General features: G+C 46.3%; 1 protein-coding gene across 2 annotated transcripts in view; it reads left to right on the top strand.

Annotated features, from left to right (window-relative positions):
- ABAT (4-aminobutyrate aminotransferase) overlaps positions 1–17,316 on the top strand; it is an 88,958-nt gene that overhangs the window by 10,625 nt on the left and 61,017 nt on the right. The window lies entirely within an intron of this gene.

Raw genomic sequence — 17,316 nt, 5'->3', positions numbered from 1 at the left:
GGGAACCTGGAAGGCTTTTAAGTAAGGAGGTGACCTGATTTGATTAGCACTTGAGAAATACTCTTCAGGAAGCTTCATGGAGAGTGGACTGACTGTAGGAGGAGCCTGTTTGTTAGAAGATGAGATGGTGGGGGCTTCACGTAGAGTCGGGCTCAGCAGATTTTTTTTTTAAGGGGCAGATAGTAAATATTTGAGGCTTTGTGGGCCATGCAGCTATAGTTACAACCACTCGACTGTACCGTGAAATGTAAATGAATGGATGTTTGTGTGCTAATAAAACTTTATTTACACAAACAGTCTGGGGGGGCCGGATGTCTCCCGCCTCCCAACCAGTTTGTCAATCCCTGACCTAGAGCGGCTAGAGTGGTCCATGGTTTTGACAGGTCTCCTGTATCCCTTTCTCTAGATGTTTGGAGTCTACAGGCAGCTATTGGTCAGGCTTCCCTGATGGCTCAGCAGCTGTGAGTGGGAGCAGGGACACAGGTCCCCTGATTTTGCATGTGGGTTCCCTGAGGGAATCAGACAATCGCGGGGGCGGATCCCTGGCCTTTCAGCAAAAGCTTTCAGGACCTCGAAGCTCCTTCAGGGCTAGACTGGCTGAACAGCCTCTTAAAGCAGCCAAAAGAGCAACCCACCAGCACCTCAGCAGGGCCATTCCCATGCGAGATCAGAGCCTGCCTCCCTTCTCTTTGCCGAGAGCTGTAAATAGCTCTCTGCTGGCTTTGCAAGCCGAGCGCCGTTCTGGGGACAGGCTGGAAATGAGCACACCGAGGAGCATTTGTGCAAATTACTGCCTGCATGCGGATTTGCATGGCTGGCGTTCTGCCCCAGTCGTAAGTGCACAGTCCTCCCAGGGGCTGAAAACAGGACTCAAAGAAGAGCCACCCACAGAAGAGCATGGACACGACGACCTAGGGTCAGGGTCCCAGAGGGATCCAGGGCTGGGCTGCCAGGGTAATGATAAGCTTCAGGGACAAGAGCAAACATTCAGAGGACCCTGGACAGACTTTCAACTTAGGCTCTGTCCATCCTATTGCAACGGCCCATAAACACTGGCAGCTCATATTTGCCGAGCATTCAGCGGGTGCTAGGGCTGTTCTGAGGGTTTCATGTGTATTTGCTCATCTCATTGCTCATAACAACCTAAAGAGGAAAGACTGATCAGGTTTCAGAGGTGGAAAATGCAGGCTCAGAATAGATGATTGACTTCAGGCTCTCATAATAAAAACATCAAGTCTAGAGAGAAACCCAGGCATACAGACCTGGACCTTTGCTAATACTAAGCCCCATGGATGCCGCTGTTTACTCTGGCCTCAGTTTACTCATCCATCAATGGGAATAATCTTGTCTTATCCTTTGATGATCACAATAGAGTTTGCGAAGACCAGCTGCGACGGCAAATGAGAAAGCAGTGTTCAAAAGTACAAAATGCTGAATAAAGCTAGTGGTGAGTGGGTTCAAAGTTCAAAGCACTTCCAGAGGCAGCCAACAACTTGGATCATTTGCAGTAATTGATCAGATTCAACCCTGTGCAGCCCCTTGACATCCTGTTATGGGCTTAGGTTGGAGTCTGTCGCTTAGCTGTTCCTTTGGGGGTCAAGGAAGAAGTCCTATGTTTGGAAAGCAGCTGTGTAGCTGGCCTCCTGAGCTCCCTGCAGGTTGTGACTTCTGGGTCTCAGTTTCCTCATCTGTAAAATGGCAACAATACTGCCTTTTGAAATAGCATATTTGTGGTTATTAGGGCTACCCTGGTGGCTCAGTGATAAAGAATTTGCCTGCCAATATAGGAAACTCGAGTTCAATTCCTGGCCTGGGAAGATTCCTTGGAGAAGGAAATGGCAACCCACTCCAGTATTCTTGCCTGGAAAATCCCACGGACAGAGGAGCCTGGCAGGCTACAGTTCATGGGATCGCAAAAGAGTCAGACACAACTGAGCGACTGAGCACACACACACACACACACACACACACAGATTAGATGATAAGAGTGAGTGGTCGGATGCTTTCTACCTGCCAGGCACTGGGTTCTATTTGGATTATCTCATTTAAAGCTTTCAATAATCCAGGTGGGAATGACCTTCTTTGTGGACGTGGAAACAGAATCAGAGAATTTTAAGTTTCTTGGCCAAGATCACAGAGGAAAGAAGGGCCAGAAACTGAATTCGGTCCATAGCAAGACTATTATAGTGTTGTCATGAACATTCTAGAACAAATTGGTTGCCCCATTTAGACTCTGCCAACTGTGTGTATGAGGAGTCCCCTTCCTCCATACCCTCTCCAGCTCAAGCACCTCAACTTGCTATTATATTTCAGCCATTCCAGGAGTTGTGTATTTTTTTTAAACATTTCTCTACTAACTGAGTTCATCACCTTTTCTATATTATGTATGTTGACTACCTGAAATTCCTGTTTTATGAAGTGCCTATTAAGATCGCTTGTCCATTTTTCTTTGCATTTGTCTATTTTTCTTTTTCTTATAGATTTGTAAGAGTTTTCTTAATCTATTTGGATAAAGCTCCCTCTGCCAGTTATGTGTTATGGATCTTCTTCTACTCTGTGGCATGAATTTACTTTTCAATGGTGACTTTGGGTTATTGGGACTTTAATTTTTAGATGAGCTCATATTTATCTTTTTTTGTGGTTTTGTGTGCTAGTTCAGAAATTTAAAGTCATTCATGTTGCCCCTCTATTTTCTAGAAGCTTTCACATTTAGTTTTTCATATTATCTCTATCATCTGCCTGGGGTTGATTTTTAGGTATTGAATGAGGTAAGATCATGATAAATTTTTCTTTCCATATGAATAATCCCACTGAGCCAATATCATGGACTCTTTAATTAATTAATTTATTTATTTTTGGCTGTGCTGGGTCTTTGCTGCTGTTCGCAGGTTTTCTCTAGTTGTGGCGAGCGGGGGCTACTCTTCATTTCGGTGGCCTCTCTTGTTGCAGAGCAGGAACCCTAGAGCGCAGGCTCAGTAGTCGTGGTGCACGGGCTTAGTTGCTCCGAGGCACGGGGATCTTCCCGGCCCAGGGACTGAACCCATGTCCCCTGCATTGGCAGGCAGATTCTTATCCCCTGGGCCACCAGGGAAGTCCTAGGGTTGCTTCTATGCTGGGGAATCTGTTACCTCTGTAGTAACACGTGGGTCCTGTGGCCTCATCCCACAGTTCCTGGCTCTGAGCATCTTGGTTTTGCTGGCAGTGCAAGCGACAGTTTTTCCTCGCAGGCAGCCCGGGTTCCGCTGGCGATAGCATCTGCCAGGCTCGACATCAGGTCTGGAACCCTTCTGTCCCCGCCAGCGAGCATGTCCTGCCTGCTGGGCATTTGCAGGACGAGCCTGAGGCAGGCCCTGCGCCATGGACCTGAGCCACTGCTCTTCATTCATTGTCATCTCTGCTCATCACCCCACGGACGAGCAAACAGCAGCCCAGAGCACTCAAGCCACTGGCCCAAGACCACACAGCTTCCAAGGGGCAAACATGACGGTTTTCTTTCTTTTTTTTAATTTTATTTATTTCTTATTTTATTTTTGGTTGTGCTGGGTCTTTGCTGCTTTGCACAGGATTTCTCTAGCTGTGGTGTGTGGGGGCTACTCTCTAGCTGTGTCGTGCGGGCTTCTCATTGAGGTGGCTTCTCTTGCTGTGGAGCACAGTCTCTAGGCTCACGGGCTTCAGTAGCTGCGGCTCTAGATCGCAGACTCCATAGTCGTGGTGCACGAGCTTAGCTGCTCTGTGGCATGTGGGATCCTCCCGGACCAGGGATCAAACCCAAGTCCCCTCAATTGGAACGCAGATTCCTATCCCCTGCGCCACCAGGGAAGTCCATGACAGTTTCCAGCTTGCTACAAATTTTATTTTCTAAACTTGAATAGTACTTTTTTCCCCCTCTTCAAAATGGTGGATCCAATTCTTCAGGAATTTCACCTGAAGAATTCCAACTTTGTTTAGAGTCTGGATTCTAAAATATCCCCAAATCTCTGCCTAAGACCCCTCATTCTGCCCTTGGCACTGCTTTTTCAATTTTGTACCCAGCATGGGGTTTCATTTCTTTCTGCACCGCGTAGAAGAATTAAGAAGATTTTAATGTGTCAAGATACATGTCTGCTGGTTTTTTACAGAACTGGAGGAGGAGGGAGAGAGCTCTATCTATACTGGCACTCAAGATCTCATTAAATGGATCCATCCCTGTTTTGGGAGGACTTCCCTGGTGGCGCTAGTGGTAAAGAACAATGTAGGAGATGTAAGAGACTTGAGTTCAGTCCCTGGGTCAGGAAGATCCCGTGGAGGAGGAAATGGCAATCCACTTCAGTACTCTTGCTTGGAGAATCCCATGGACAGAGGAGCCTGGTGGGCTACAGTCCACAGGGTTGCAGAGAGTCGGACATGACTGAAGTGACTTAATACGCACTGTTTGGGGATGGGAAATCCAGACAGAGCTGACAAGATTGATGATGTTTTCATGAAACTGGGCATCTGTTGTGTTCCTTGTGGGTTCTTACTGAAGGAATTTGCTGGCGAGAGGACAAAGAAGCAGAAACTTTGGAGTCTGGAGAGATGGGGTAGTTTTGGAATAAGGATCCGCTTCCCCCTCCACAGTGGGATGCGCGGGGGGTGGAGATGACTACGCTACCACACTACAGATTTCCATTAGTCCCTCCATTTGCTAACCGTGCTTCCCATACTGGCTCCCACTTCTGTTTTCTGAGCACCTACTCTGCACGGCAGAGTAGGCAATGGCACCCCGCTCCAGTACTCTTGCCTGGAAAATCCCATGGACGGAGGAGCCTGGTGGGCTGCAGTCCATGGGGTCTTTAAGAGTCGGACACGACTGAGCGACTTCACTTTGACTTTCACTTTCATGCATTGGAGGAGGAAATGGCAACCCACTCCAGTGTTCTTGCCTGGAGAATCCCAGGGACGGGGGAGCCTGGTGGGCTGCCGTCTCTGGGGTCGCACAGAGTCGGACACGACTAAAGCGACTTAGCAGCAGCAGCAGCTCTGCATGGCAGTGTGCTGGGTGCTGCAGCTACCCTCTCCTTATAGTTGTTTAGTTGCTAAGTCATGTCCAACTCTTTGCGATCCCGTGGACTGCAGCCCACCAGGCTCCTCTGTCCATGGGATTCTCCAGCCAAGGACACTGGAGTTCCCTTCTCCAGGGGATCTTCCTGACCCAGGGATCAAACCCACGTCTCCCTCATTGCAGGCGGACTCTTTACCACTGAGCCACCAGGGAAGGTCACCTCAAAGAGAAATAAAGCAACTATACTCCAATAAAAATTAGTTAAGAAAGAAAGCTGGCCTTGGGCCACATCCGGGCTGGTGCTCATGGACAGAGAAGGAGAAAGAAACTCTGGAAGCCACCGCATCCTAACACTAGGGTTCCAACTGGGGACCCCCAGGGGGTGAGTTCACACAGCTCTGTGCCCTGTTCTCCACCCACATGGCGCACATCCCCGACCTCCTCCCCGTCCCCCACCGAAGACTGTGCTCTGGGAGCCACTGAGCTGGTACTGGGAACGCTGGCATCCACCTGTGTCTACTCCGAGTTCGTATCCAGGAGAACTTTTTCCCCACATCTCTTCAACTCTGTGAAATGAAGAGTCCCAGGTTTGCTTGGGGACATCCTTTGGAAAGAAGTGGCAGTGCCACATGGTGATCGGGGGAAGTTGCTGAGTCTGCAAGGCATTGCCGCACTTGAGCTGGTGATGGGAGTGAGAACTCCTCGGAGACGTCTGTGAAAAGACAGGAATGAGAAGCAGATGGTTCCTAGTGGCTGCAATAAGAGGCCAGTGACTTGCTGTATGTCTCATTTTCTGCAGGAGCCAAATGATGGTAGAGATTATGTTTCTCGGCGAGCATAGTGTCACCCCATAGCACCGTGCTTGTGATTCTGCAGAAAAGCAGGCCCCATTGTCACTTACTCAATACAAGGTGGAGGGGGGTGGTGAGACTTAACCTTCTGTGGGTCTCAGTGTCCCCATCTGCAAAAAAGCTCTGCCTTTGCCTCACAGGATGTTTACAAACATCATTGATCAGAGAGCAGAGAACACCAAGGGGCACTTCAGCTTTCTTTGCCTTGGCTTTCTCATCCACTGAATGGGAAGAAGACGTCCTTGTTGTGGAGCAATTTTTTTTTCCTGTGCTGGGTCCTCGTTGCTGTGCATTGGCTTTCTCTAGTTGTGGCTAGCGGGGGCTACTCTCTAGTTGCGGTGCACGTGCCTCTCATTGCGGTGGCTTCTCTTGTCGCAGAGCACAGGCTTTAGGGCTCAGTAATTTCGGCACTTGGGCTTAGTTGCCCTGAAGCATGTGGGGTCTTCCCAGAATAGGGATGGACCCCGTGTTCCCTGCATTGGCAGGCGGGTTCTTAACCACTGAGCCTGATGCCCCGGCCCCAGAGGTGTCCACATCCCAAGGACTGAGCAACACTCAACACAAATTATATTTTGCATCAACAGTAAGAGAGAGGTGAAGGGGAGCTTGCATCCTGGGGCAGGGAGACAGATGTATCCATAAACAAATGGGAAACGGCGAAGGGCCTCAATGAAAATCAAATTCCGTTATTTGAATTAATGGGAGTCAGCAAGGCCATGTGAGAGTCGGACCATAAAGAAGGCTGAGCTCCAAAGAATTGATCCTTTCAAACTGCTATGCTAGGGAAGACACTTGAGAGTCCCTTGGACAATAAGGAACTCAAACCAGTCAATCCTAAAGGAAGTTAACCCTGAATACTCATTGGAAGGATTGATGCTGAAGTTGAAGCTCCAATACTTTGGCCACCTGATGCGAAGAACCAACTCATTGGAAAAGACCCTGATGCTGGGAAAGACTGAGCACAAGAGGAGAAGGGGGTGACAGAGGATGAGATGGCTGGATCACATCCCTGGCTCAACGGCCATGAGTTTGAGCAAACTCCAGTAGATAATGAAGGACAGGGAAGCCTGGCATCCTGCAGTCCATGGGGTGGCAAAGAGTCGGACACGACTGAGCAACTGAAGAAAGGAAGAAAGGCCTCTCTGACTGGGTGGTTTCTGAGCTGACAAAGGTGCCAGTTGTTCAGAGCCAGGGAAGCATGTTCCTAGGTTGGGGGCTAGGCTCTGCAGCAGGTGCACACAGGACCCAGTCCAAGGACTTTGAGGTTATAGTGAGAAGGTTGGGTTTTATCCTCTTTGCAATCAGACACCGTTGGTAGGTTATTAACCACGGAGTGACGCAATCTGCTTCACTTTAAAGTAATCTCTCTGGGTTCAGCCCTCGCTACAAAACTGGTCCCTGGTGCCGGAGAGGTTGGGGACCACTGCTCTACAGTGACCTACAGTATTTACAGCAAATAATACCGCCTTCCAGACACAAGAGTGATGTACAGGTTTTCACTTAAAATTTGTCCTGGTCAAAAAGCAAGATGGGGGGCTTCCCTGGTGGCTCAGTGGTATGGAATCCACCTGCCAATGCAGGAGATGTGGGTTCGATCACTGGTCCAGGAGATCCCACAAGCCACGGAGCAACCAAGCCGGTGTGCCACAACTACTGAGCCTGTGCTCCAGAGCCTGTGAGCTACAGCTATGGACGCCCAAGTGCCCTAGAGCCTGGGCTCAGTAACAAGAGAAGCCACCGCAATGAGAAGCCCGCTCACCGCAACTAGAGAGCAGCCCCACCTTGCCGCAACTAGAGAAAAAGCCTGCACAGCAACGAAGACCCAGCACAGCCAGAAATAAATAAACAATTTCTTAAAAAAAAAGCAAGATAGGATGTCCCTGGTGGTCCAGTGGTTAAGACACCACACTCCCATTGCAGGGGACTCCGGTTAGATCCCTGATCAGGGAACCAAGATCCCACAGGCCACACGGAGCAGCCAAAGACTAGGGAAACAAAAAAAGCAAGATCACGTCAAGGTGGGTGGTGGGGGAGTCTTGTAAAGGTTGGTCAAGACAGAAGAATGGGGCAGACAGCAAATGCTGGCTCCGGAGAAACACACTCCTCCAGCGCTGCCGGTGTGTTAGCGGGAAAAAGAGCCCGTGCCTGCTGCAGCGGGTGGCACGGTCAAACCCGCGCAGCGCGCTTTCTCTACAGACTGAACCCTGAACCTGGATACGTGTGCGTCACCGCTGAGTCCTAAGGAAGATAGGATCAATCTGTGGTTTCAAAGCTTGGAAAGCTTGCATCAGTCAGTGTCGGCTAACTTTTTCTGGAAGGGCCAGATGGCCAGTGTTTTCCGCAATGCGGCTACATGCTTTCTGTCGCAGCCACAGAAACGAACGAGCAGAGATGAGTCTTCATTTGCAAAAATCACGCAGCTGGCCACAGTGTGCAGACTCATAGCCTAGAATTTGAATCCCCGGGCTGCCAGGCCTCAGCACATGCTCTTGCCTGGCCTTCCAGGAATCCCAGGTTTCCTTTCCCAAGCTCCCCTTTCCTTCTGTGCCTTGGGATGAGTCTAGAAGTTTCGAGCTGTGGCGACAAGATGTGCCCTGTGCTCCCTGACCCTGCTGACCTACTTTCAGCTTTCAAGTATTTTACACCCGGGATCAGAATCCAGTTTGACCTGGTTCAGTGCCAGAGAACAAACGTCCTCTTTGGAGTCCATCTGAGAGCTCATCTCTTCCCACGCCTTCGGAAACCAAACTGAACACAGATCAATGTCCCAGTGCCGGTGAGGCTCTCTGTGAATGCCAATAATGTCAAGTTATCCAGCACTTATTTTCCTGCGATTAGATGTCTAGACACATTCGGCTGCCATCAACACAAGGCTGCCCGTGTTATAGTTTCTTTCTGTGTATTATTAGAGAAAGAGAGAGGCTGCTTTCAGATCATTAGCAACGATTCAGAAAATACCAAGAGGTGGAAAAAAGTAGACTTCTCCATAGCCCCATATGCAAGGCAAAATGGTGTTGAACAGAAATTTCGTTTCTTTCCAGCCTTCCTTTTTCATGTATTGGTTTATGGGCTTGTTTTTGCGTCTGTATGAAATTCTGGCCAGACTGCATATAAAATTTTATGGTCTTTTCACTCTCATTTACATAACTTCAGAAATCGTTCCCCTGCCTTTTTACATGGTTTTCAGTAAATAATTGTCATATCACAACTTATTTGACCAGTCCTTTGCTGTTGCTTGTTCACATCGTTTTTAGTGGTCCACTCTTCTAAAAGACACTGTTCTGAACAACAGAGCCCAGAACTGTTAAATTATTTAAGATTGACTGCATTAGCTATGTTTCTGGGGGTGGAATTATTTGGGATTCAAATATTTACTATCTCTTGACTCTTTGGGGCTCCATTGTTTTCTAAAAGTGTTGAGCTCAGATACCATACACCTCAGTGTGTTTGGAGAGAGAGCAGGCATGATGTTCTGACTGTCAGATCAGACATGCAAATAACGTAACTCCCAGGTGCTTGCTTGCTTGGTTGGTCTACCTTCTGGGTCTTATTTCCAAGAGAGAGAATTGACTCCATAGTTAACACACACCTTTAATTTCACAGGTGCTATTTCTTGAGTTTAACTGTTTGCTAGCAAATTGGCCACATTTCTAGAACTTCTAGACCGGTTGGGTTAGGATTTTGCACACAAGAGGATGTCATTCATTTTTTTTCTTTTCCGTTTTAGTTGACTCTAAGATGTTGAATATAGTTCCCTGTGCTATACAGTAAGACCTTGTTGTTTATCTATTTCATATAAAGTAGTTTGTATCTGCTAATCGCAAACTCCTCGTTTATCCCTCCCCACCTCCCTTTCCCCTTTCGTAACCATACATTTGTCTTCTACATCTGTGGGCCTCTTTCTGTTTTGTAAAGTTCGTTAGTATCATTTTTTAGATCCATATGTAAGTGACATCGTATGATGGATATCAATAATTTTGTGATATAGTTGTGTCATTTTGGAGAAGTTTGTTTTCTTCCAAGTCCTGAGCTCTCTCATCTATAAACTGGGAATAGTAAGGATCCACTCCATATATAGTGCTCGTGTGCCAGGCACTGTGCTGGGGACCCACCCCTTCTCTGGGGAATGGGGAATGGCCTGGAAGACACAGATTAAGAAAATACACAGGGCTTTCCCAGTGGTCCAGTGGTTAAGATTCCAGCTGCCAGTGCAGAGGATCCCTGGTCTGGGACGACTCCAAATGCCACAGGGCAACTAAACCCATTCAGCACAATTGCTGAAGCCCACGCTCTCCAGAGCCCATGTTCCACAACAGGAGAGGCCACCACAGTGGGAAGCCCATGCACAGCAGCAAAGATCCAGCACAGCCCAAAATAAATAAACAATAAAAATTTTTAAAAAGCAAGATACACAAATAAATGTAGATGAGCAATCTGTGATAAATGTGAAGGAATAATAACACAGGGAGTGGTGAGAAATTCCAGCAGGATAAGCATATTTCCATGAGGTTTAAAAAAAACAAGCTTCTCCAAGGAGATAACATGTGATGTTGGAGACCTCTGTGTTTGTGTGTGTGTGTGTGTGTGTGTGAGCTCAGTTGTATCCAACTATTTTAGACTCCTTGGACTACAGCCCACCAGGCTCCTCTGTCCATAGGGTTATCCCAGGCAAGAATACTGGAGTGGGTTTCCATTTCCTTCTCCACAACTCCAGTATTCTTGCCTGGGATAACCCTATGGACAGAGGAGCCTGGTGGGCTGTGGTCCACAGGGTTGCAAAAGGGTCAGACTTGACTTAGCAACTAAACAAAAACAACTTTATATATAACCTTAAAAAAACTGGAATCATTGTATCAACTCCCTAAAGAACATAATGCTGTCATCAGACCACTTTTCATATATATCCTTCCATACTGAAATCCCCCTAAAAACAACGGGGTTTACCTCATTGTCATTAAAGGATATGAAAGAGAAAACCAAAAAAAAAAAAAAAAACAATACTGGAGTGGGTTGCCATTTCCTTCTCCAGAGGATCTTCCTGACCCAGGGATGGAACCTGTGTCCCCTGAATTGCAGGCAGATTCTTTACAGTCTGAGCCACCAGGGAAGCCCCAAATAGGGCATAAAACTAACTTTAAAATTTCATCTCTTTCCCATTTTTGGTAACATGTTCAGTAGGGGGAAGAAAAGTTTTAACAGGGATATTCAGTCATTTGAGAATGGCTCAGGTCTTTTTTTTTTTTAATTTTTGTTGGAGTACAGTTGATTTACAATAGCTAAGTGAATCAGTTATACATATATCAGCTCTGGTCTTTATCGTGTCTTATTTTAGATGTTAGGTGATCTATGAATTTCCCAATGATTTATATCTTTTTATTTATTTTTAAAATTTTATTAAATTATAGTTGATTTAATAGAAAATTTTAAATTACATACCTGGCTCGCATTTAGAATTGACCCTTGACCAACAGATTGAACTGCACAGATTGTTTTCAATAAATATAGAACCTAGAGACTTCCCTGGCACTCCAGTGCTTAAAGACTTTGCCTTCCAGCGCAGGGGATGTGATTCAATCCCTTGTCGGGAAGTTAAGATCCCACATGCCTTGCGGCCAAGAAATCAAAATGTAAAACAGAAGCAATATTGTAACAAATTCAACAATGACTTTAAAATAATGATCCGCATCAAAAATATCTTTTAAAAAGTACAGTACCTATATTTTCACTTTATAGGTCTTTGAATTAACTAAGCGTGGTGGAGAGTTTGTGCAGGATTAGAGCTCACAGTATGTGGAATACAAAAAACTAAGGTTTGAATCCTGAATCTATCCACATATGTCAGCTTCCTGCCCTTGGGTGAGTCATTTATGAGTTCTTTTGTTTTTGAGGCAGAGAGAGCAGTACGCAGATTTTGGACTGTGGGGGTTGGTGACCGTGACCCCCATGTTGTTCAAGGGTCAGGTGTATATTTTTAACTGCACTGCTCTAAATGGGCTCCCCAGGTGGCACAGTGGTAGAGAATTCACCTTCAATGCAGAGGTCACAAGAGATGCAGGTTTGATCCCTGGGTCAGGAAGATTCTCTGGAGAAGGAAATGACAACCTGCTCCAGTATTCTTGCCTGGAGAATCCCATGGACAGAAGAGTTTGGTGGGCTACAGTCCCTGGGGTAGCAAAGAGTCAGACACGACTGAGTGACTGAGCATGCACACACACAAAGTTCTGACTTAAGAAGTAGGAATGATTAAGGAATGAGAAAATTGTGGACTCGGCAGCCAGAAAGATTTGGGGGTACCCGGGTAGCACCCCTCTGTTATCAGGGAAGCTTGCTAACCTGTCTGTACCTCTTTCATATCTGCAAAATAGGAGGAAAAATCCCTAACAGAAAGGAGTTGTTTTGGGCTTAAAAGAGATTATATAGGAAAAGTGCTTACCTTAGTCCTAGACACAAAATAGGTGCTCAGACAGAAGCAACAGGTACAGCTTTTGTTCCAGCTGCTTAGGGGTGTTTGGCATTCAAAAGTGGGCTGAGCACATTATGGAGAACAGTATAAAGGTTCCTTAAAAAAACTCAGCATTCAGAAAATGAAGTTCATGGCATCCGGTCCCATCACTTCATGGCAAATAGATGGGGAAACAATGGAAATAGTGAGAGACTTTATTTTTGGAGGGCTCCAAAATCACTGCAGATGGTGACTGCAGCCATGAAATTAAAAGATGCTTACTCCTTGGAAGAAAAGCTGTGACCAACCTAGACAGCATATTACAAACCAGAGATATTACTTTGCCAACAAAGGTTCATCTAGTCAAAGCTATGGTTTTTCCAGTAGTCATGTATGGATGTGTGGAGAAGGCAATGGCACCCCACTCCAGTACTCTTGCCTGGAAAATGCCATGGATGGAAGAGCCTGGTAGGCTCCAGTCCATGGGGTCGCTAAGAGTCGGACACTACTAAGCGACTTCACTTTCACTTTTCACTTTCATGCATTGGAGAAGGAAATGGCAACCCACTCCAGTATTCTTGCCTGGAGAATCCCAGGGACAGAGGAGCCTAGTGGGCTGCCCTCTATGGGGTCGCACAGAGTTGGACACGACTGAGGCGACTTAGCAGCAGCAGCAGCAGCATGTATGGATGTGAGAGTTGGACTACAAAGAAAGCTGAGCACCGAAGAATTGATGCTTTTGGACTGTGGTGTTGGAGAAGACTCTTGAGAGTCCCTTGGACTGCAAGGAGATCCAACCAGTCTATCCTAAAGGAAATCAGTCCTGAATATTCATTGGAAGGACTGAGGCTGAAGCTGAAACTCCAACACTATGGCCACCTGATGCAAAGAACTGACTCATTTGAAAAGACCCTGATGCTGGGAAAGATTGAAGGCAGGAGGAAAAGGGGATGACAGAGGATGAGATGGTGGGATGACAGAGGATGAGATGGTTGGATGGCATCACCAACTCGATGGACATGAGTCTGAGCAAGCTCTGGGAGTTGCTGAAGGACAGGGAAGCCTGGAGTGCTGCAGTCCATGGGGTCGCAAAGAGTCGGACACGACTGAGCGACTGAACTGAACAAAAAAACCCCTAAAACTAGAGTTACCACACAATCCAGCAATCCCACTCCTGTGCATCCCAGTGTTCATAGCAGCACTGTTCACAATAGCAAGACAGGGAAACAACCTAAACATCCATCAACAGGTGAATGGATCAAGAAGATGTGGTCCATGGACACAACAGAACACTACTCAGCCACGAGGAAGAATGAAATCATGCCGTTTGTAACAACATGCATGGAGCTAGAGATTATCATGCTGAGCAAAGTCAGAAAGAGAAAGACAAATACCATATAATACCCCTTATATGTAGAATCTAAAATGTGACACAAAGGAACATATCTGTGATACAGAACTCACACAGAGAACAGACTTGTGCTTGCCAAGGAAGAGGGGTGTGGGGGAGGGAAGGATTGGGAGTTTAGGATCAGCAGATGTAAACTATTATTTATAGGATGGATACACAACAAGCTCCTACTGTATAGCACAGGGGACTATATTCAGTGTCTTGTGATAAACTATAATGGAAAAGAATATTTTAAAAGAATATACATATACACACGCATATAGGTGTAACTGAATCACTGTAGTGTTTGGCAAAAATTAATACAACATTGTAAATCAACTATAATTTAAAAGGAAGTGGGCTGGGGCTTTCCTGGTGGCTCAGTGGTAAAGAATCCACCTGCCAATGCAGGAGACAGGGATTCGATCCCTGGTCTGGGAAGATCCCACATGCTGCGAGGCAGCTCAGTCCCGGCACCACAGTTACTGAGCCTGTGCTCAGAGCCCGGGGCCACAACTACTGAAGCCTGCACACCCTAGAGCCCATATGCTCCGCAACAGAGAAGCTGCTGCAATGAGAAGCCCACTCACTGCAACTAGAGAGCAGCCCACACAGCAACGAAGACCTAACACAACCATAAATAATTTTAAAACAACTAAAAATAATAAAAAGAAGTGGGCTGAGTAGATCTGAAGGTAACTCCCTGGGTATAGCAAGATGGCTTCGGGATATGCTTTTCACCTCTATCACCACCTTTGATCTTAAGAACCACCCTGCAAGGTATAGTCAGCCCCTTGCAGAGCTGGGGAAACTGAGGCACAGAGGCCCTGCAAGGTCTGCACATGACCTCAGACCAGGTGTCCTCCTGTCAACCCCGTCGTGCTCCCTTGAAATTTGCCACACCTCTGAAGTGTGTTCCAGTTTTTGCCTCACCCTGTGGTTACGTATGGCGCTAGTGGTGAAAGAACCTGCCTGTCAATGCAGGAGACTCAAGAGATAAGGAAATGGCAACTCACTCGAGTATCTGGCCTGGAGAATCCCATGGACAGAGGAGCCTGGTGGGCTACAGGCCATGGGATCGCAAAGGGTCGGGCACAACTGAGGAACTAAGACACATTCTGTCGTCCTCCTGAAACAGGGAAGAAGACCATCATCTAGTACCAACCAGCCCCTGCAGGGCTGACCTTCCCTGAGGGTGCAGTGGGGGTGCTATGTGTTTTCTGGGGAGGCTCACAAAGCAGGGCGGCGTTTCTCATGAAGAGCTGGTGTTGACACTCGTGACTGCTCATAAAGCCATGTTCCCCAGACCCACTGGTCCACTTAAGTCTCAAACTAATGTGATACCCAAGTCTAAGAGCTGCTGGGGACTCAGGGGACATTGTCCCATACTGCTCCTTTGCAACTTCTTTGGCTTAGATTTTGATCAGTTGCTCTCACACGTATTTGTAGAAATGTGTGCCCCCACCAGCTTGATCAGATAGTTCATGATCAATCAGCGTGGAGAAAGCAGAGGGAGAGTGAGATGGCAGCTGGGAGGCCAGTCAGGAGGCTGGGGCAGCTGTCCACCTAAGACACAGTGGGGACCACAACTTGGACAGGAGAAAGAGGAGAGGGTGGAGGCTGGAGCTGGTGTGGAGGGGAAATGCCAGGGCCTACTACTGAGTGAAGGGAGGGAGGGAGGGATCAAGGCTGTGTCTCGGGTTTCCGGCTTGAATAACTGGGCAGACAGTGGTTCTACTTGCTGCTATGCTAAACACAGGGAATGGAATAGAAGTGGTGAAGGGGAAAAAAATAATGGTGTTTAGCTGGAAATGTATCGAGCTTAATGTGCAGGACTCGGTTGGGACAAGGAGGAAGATTCAGGGATGGGGAATCGTGTGGAAACCATGAGCGCACATGAGCACTCCCAGGGATGCATGGATGGATGGATGGTGGGTGAACGAGTGGGAGACTGGGTGGGGGGATGGATGGAAGAAAAGATAGATAGGTGGACAGATGGATGGATGTATAGGTAGATTAATGGGAAACTGGGTGGGTGGATGGATAGAAGAAAAGATAAAATGGGTGAAGGCAACTGGAAGTATGTAGAAAAGCTGATTTGTGTAATGATCTTTGAAAATTTCTGATATAATTTGAATATTTTTTTTTCAAAATCAATACTCTGATACTAGTTTTGAGTTGAGGCTCATATATATCTAAATCTGAACATTGTCTTTCTATTTCCCTTTCATGTGAAACTTGTTAATTATGTATTATACAAATATTTTTCTCCTAGATGGACCTCGAAGGTATGTTGCTAAGTGAGTAAGTCAAACATAGAAACCCAAATACTGTATGATCTCACTTATACGTGGAATCTAAAACAAAAGTACCCACCAAACTCATAGGAAAAAGGGTCAGACTTGGAGTTGCCAGAGGTATGGGCTACAGGAAAGGAAAATTGAAAGAAGGCAGCTGAAAGTTATGAACTTCCAGTTATAAGATAAATAAATACTAGGGATGAAATGCATAAGGATGACGATAGTTTACACTGCTGTATAATATACAGGAAAGTTGTTCAGATAGCAGACCCCAAGAGTTCTCATCCTAAGGAAAATTTTTATTGTATCTATGTAAGACGATAGATGATAACTAAACTTAATACGGTGATTATTTTACAGTATATGTAAATCAAACCATCATGCTGTATACCTTAAACTTAGTGATGTATGTCAGTTATTTCTCAATAAAACTGTGGAACCTTTAAAAAAAAAAGATAGATGGGTGAATAGATGGATGGATGAATGAGTGGGAGACTGGGTGGGTGGATGGATGGAAGAATAGATAGATGGGTGAATAGATGTTTAGACAGATGGGTGAATAGATGGATGGACAGATGGATGAATGAGTGGATGGATGGATAGATGGATAGAAGGATGAGTGGGAGGCTGAGTGGGTGGATGGATGAATGGATGAGTGAGAGACTGGATGGATGGATGGATGAATAGATAGATGGGTGAATAGATGGATGATGGGTGGGAGGATGGATGGATAAATGAGTGGATGGATGGATGGATGGATGGATGAATAGAAGGATGAGTGGGAGACCGGGTGGGTGGATGGATGGAAGAAAAGATAGGTGGATGGATGGATGGACAGCTAGATGACAAACAGAAATCTAGACTGTATTCTATTTAGACTGAATCAGGTGGAATTGCTGTTTTGGTTGTTTAAAATGATCAAATATTTAATTTTGTGCAGGCCGAAGCACTTGAGGGGGAAGGGTACTGATGTCTGCAATTTACTTTGAAATGCATCAACAAGTCAGGAGGATTAATGGATGGAGAGAGGGGTAGATTCTGTGATGAAGTGATTATGGCAAAAACGTTAACAGCAGAAGCCAGGCTGTGGGTGGACAGGTATTCAGTGTCAAATTCATCTTTGCTTTATGTTAGGAATTTCCATAATAAATTCAGGGGAAGTGTTTTCCAGTGGTCAAATGTTGACATTTTCGTGTCGTTTCACCGAGTGTTTACTCCTCATTTCACCAAAAGATTCTTCCAGGTTTCCTTTCTGTGTCATCAACAGATCTGCCTTGCTGAGACTCCTCTAGCCTTATTCTTCCCAGAATTGG

Source organism: Bubalus bubalis, chromosome 24 (genome assembly GCF_019923935.1).
Source record: "Bubalus bubalis isolate 160015118507 breed Murrah chromosome 24, NDDB_SH_1, whole genome shotgun sequence".
NCBI lineage: Eukaryota > Metazoa > Chordata > Mammalia > Artiodactyla > Bovidae > Bubalus > Bubalus bubalis.
Note: the sequence above shows the minus strand (reverse complement) of the source record. Positions and strands in the feature narration are given on the sequence as shown.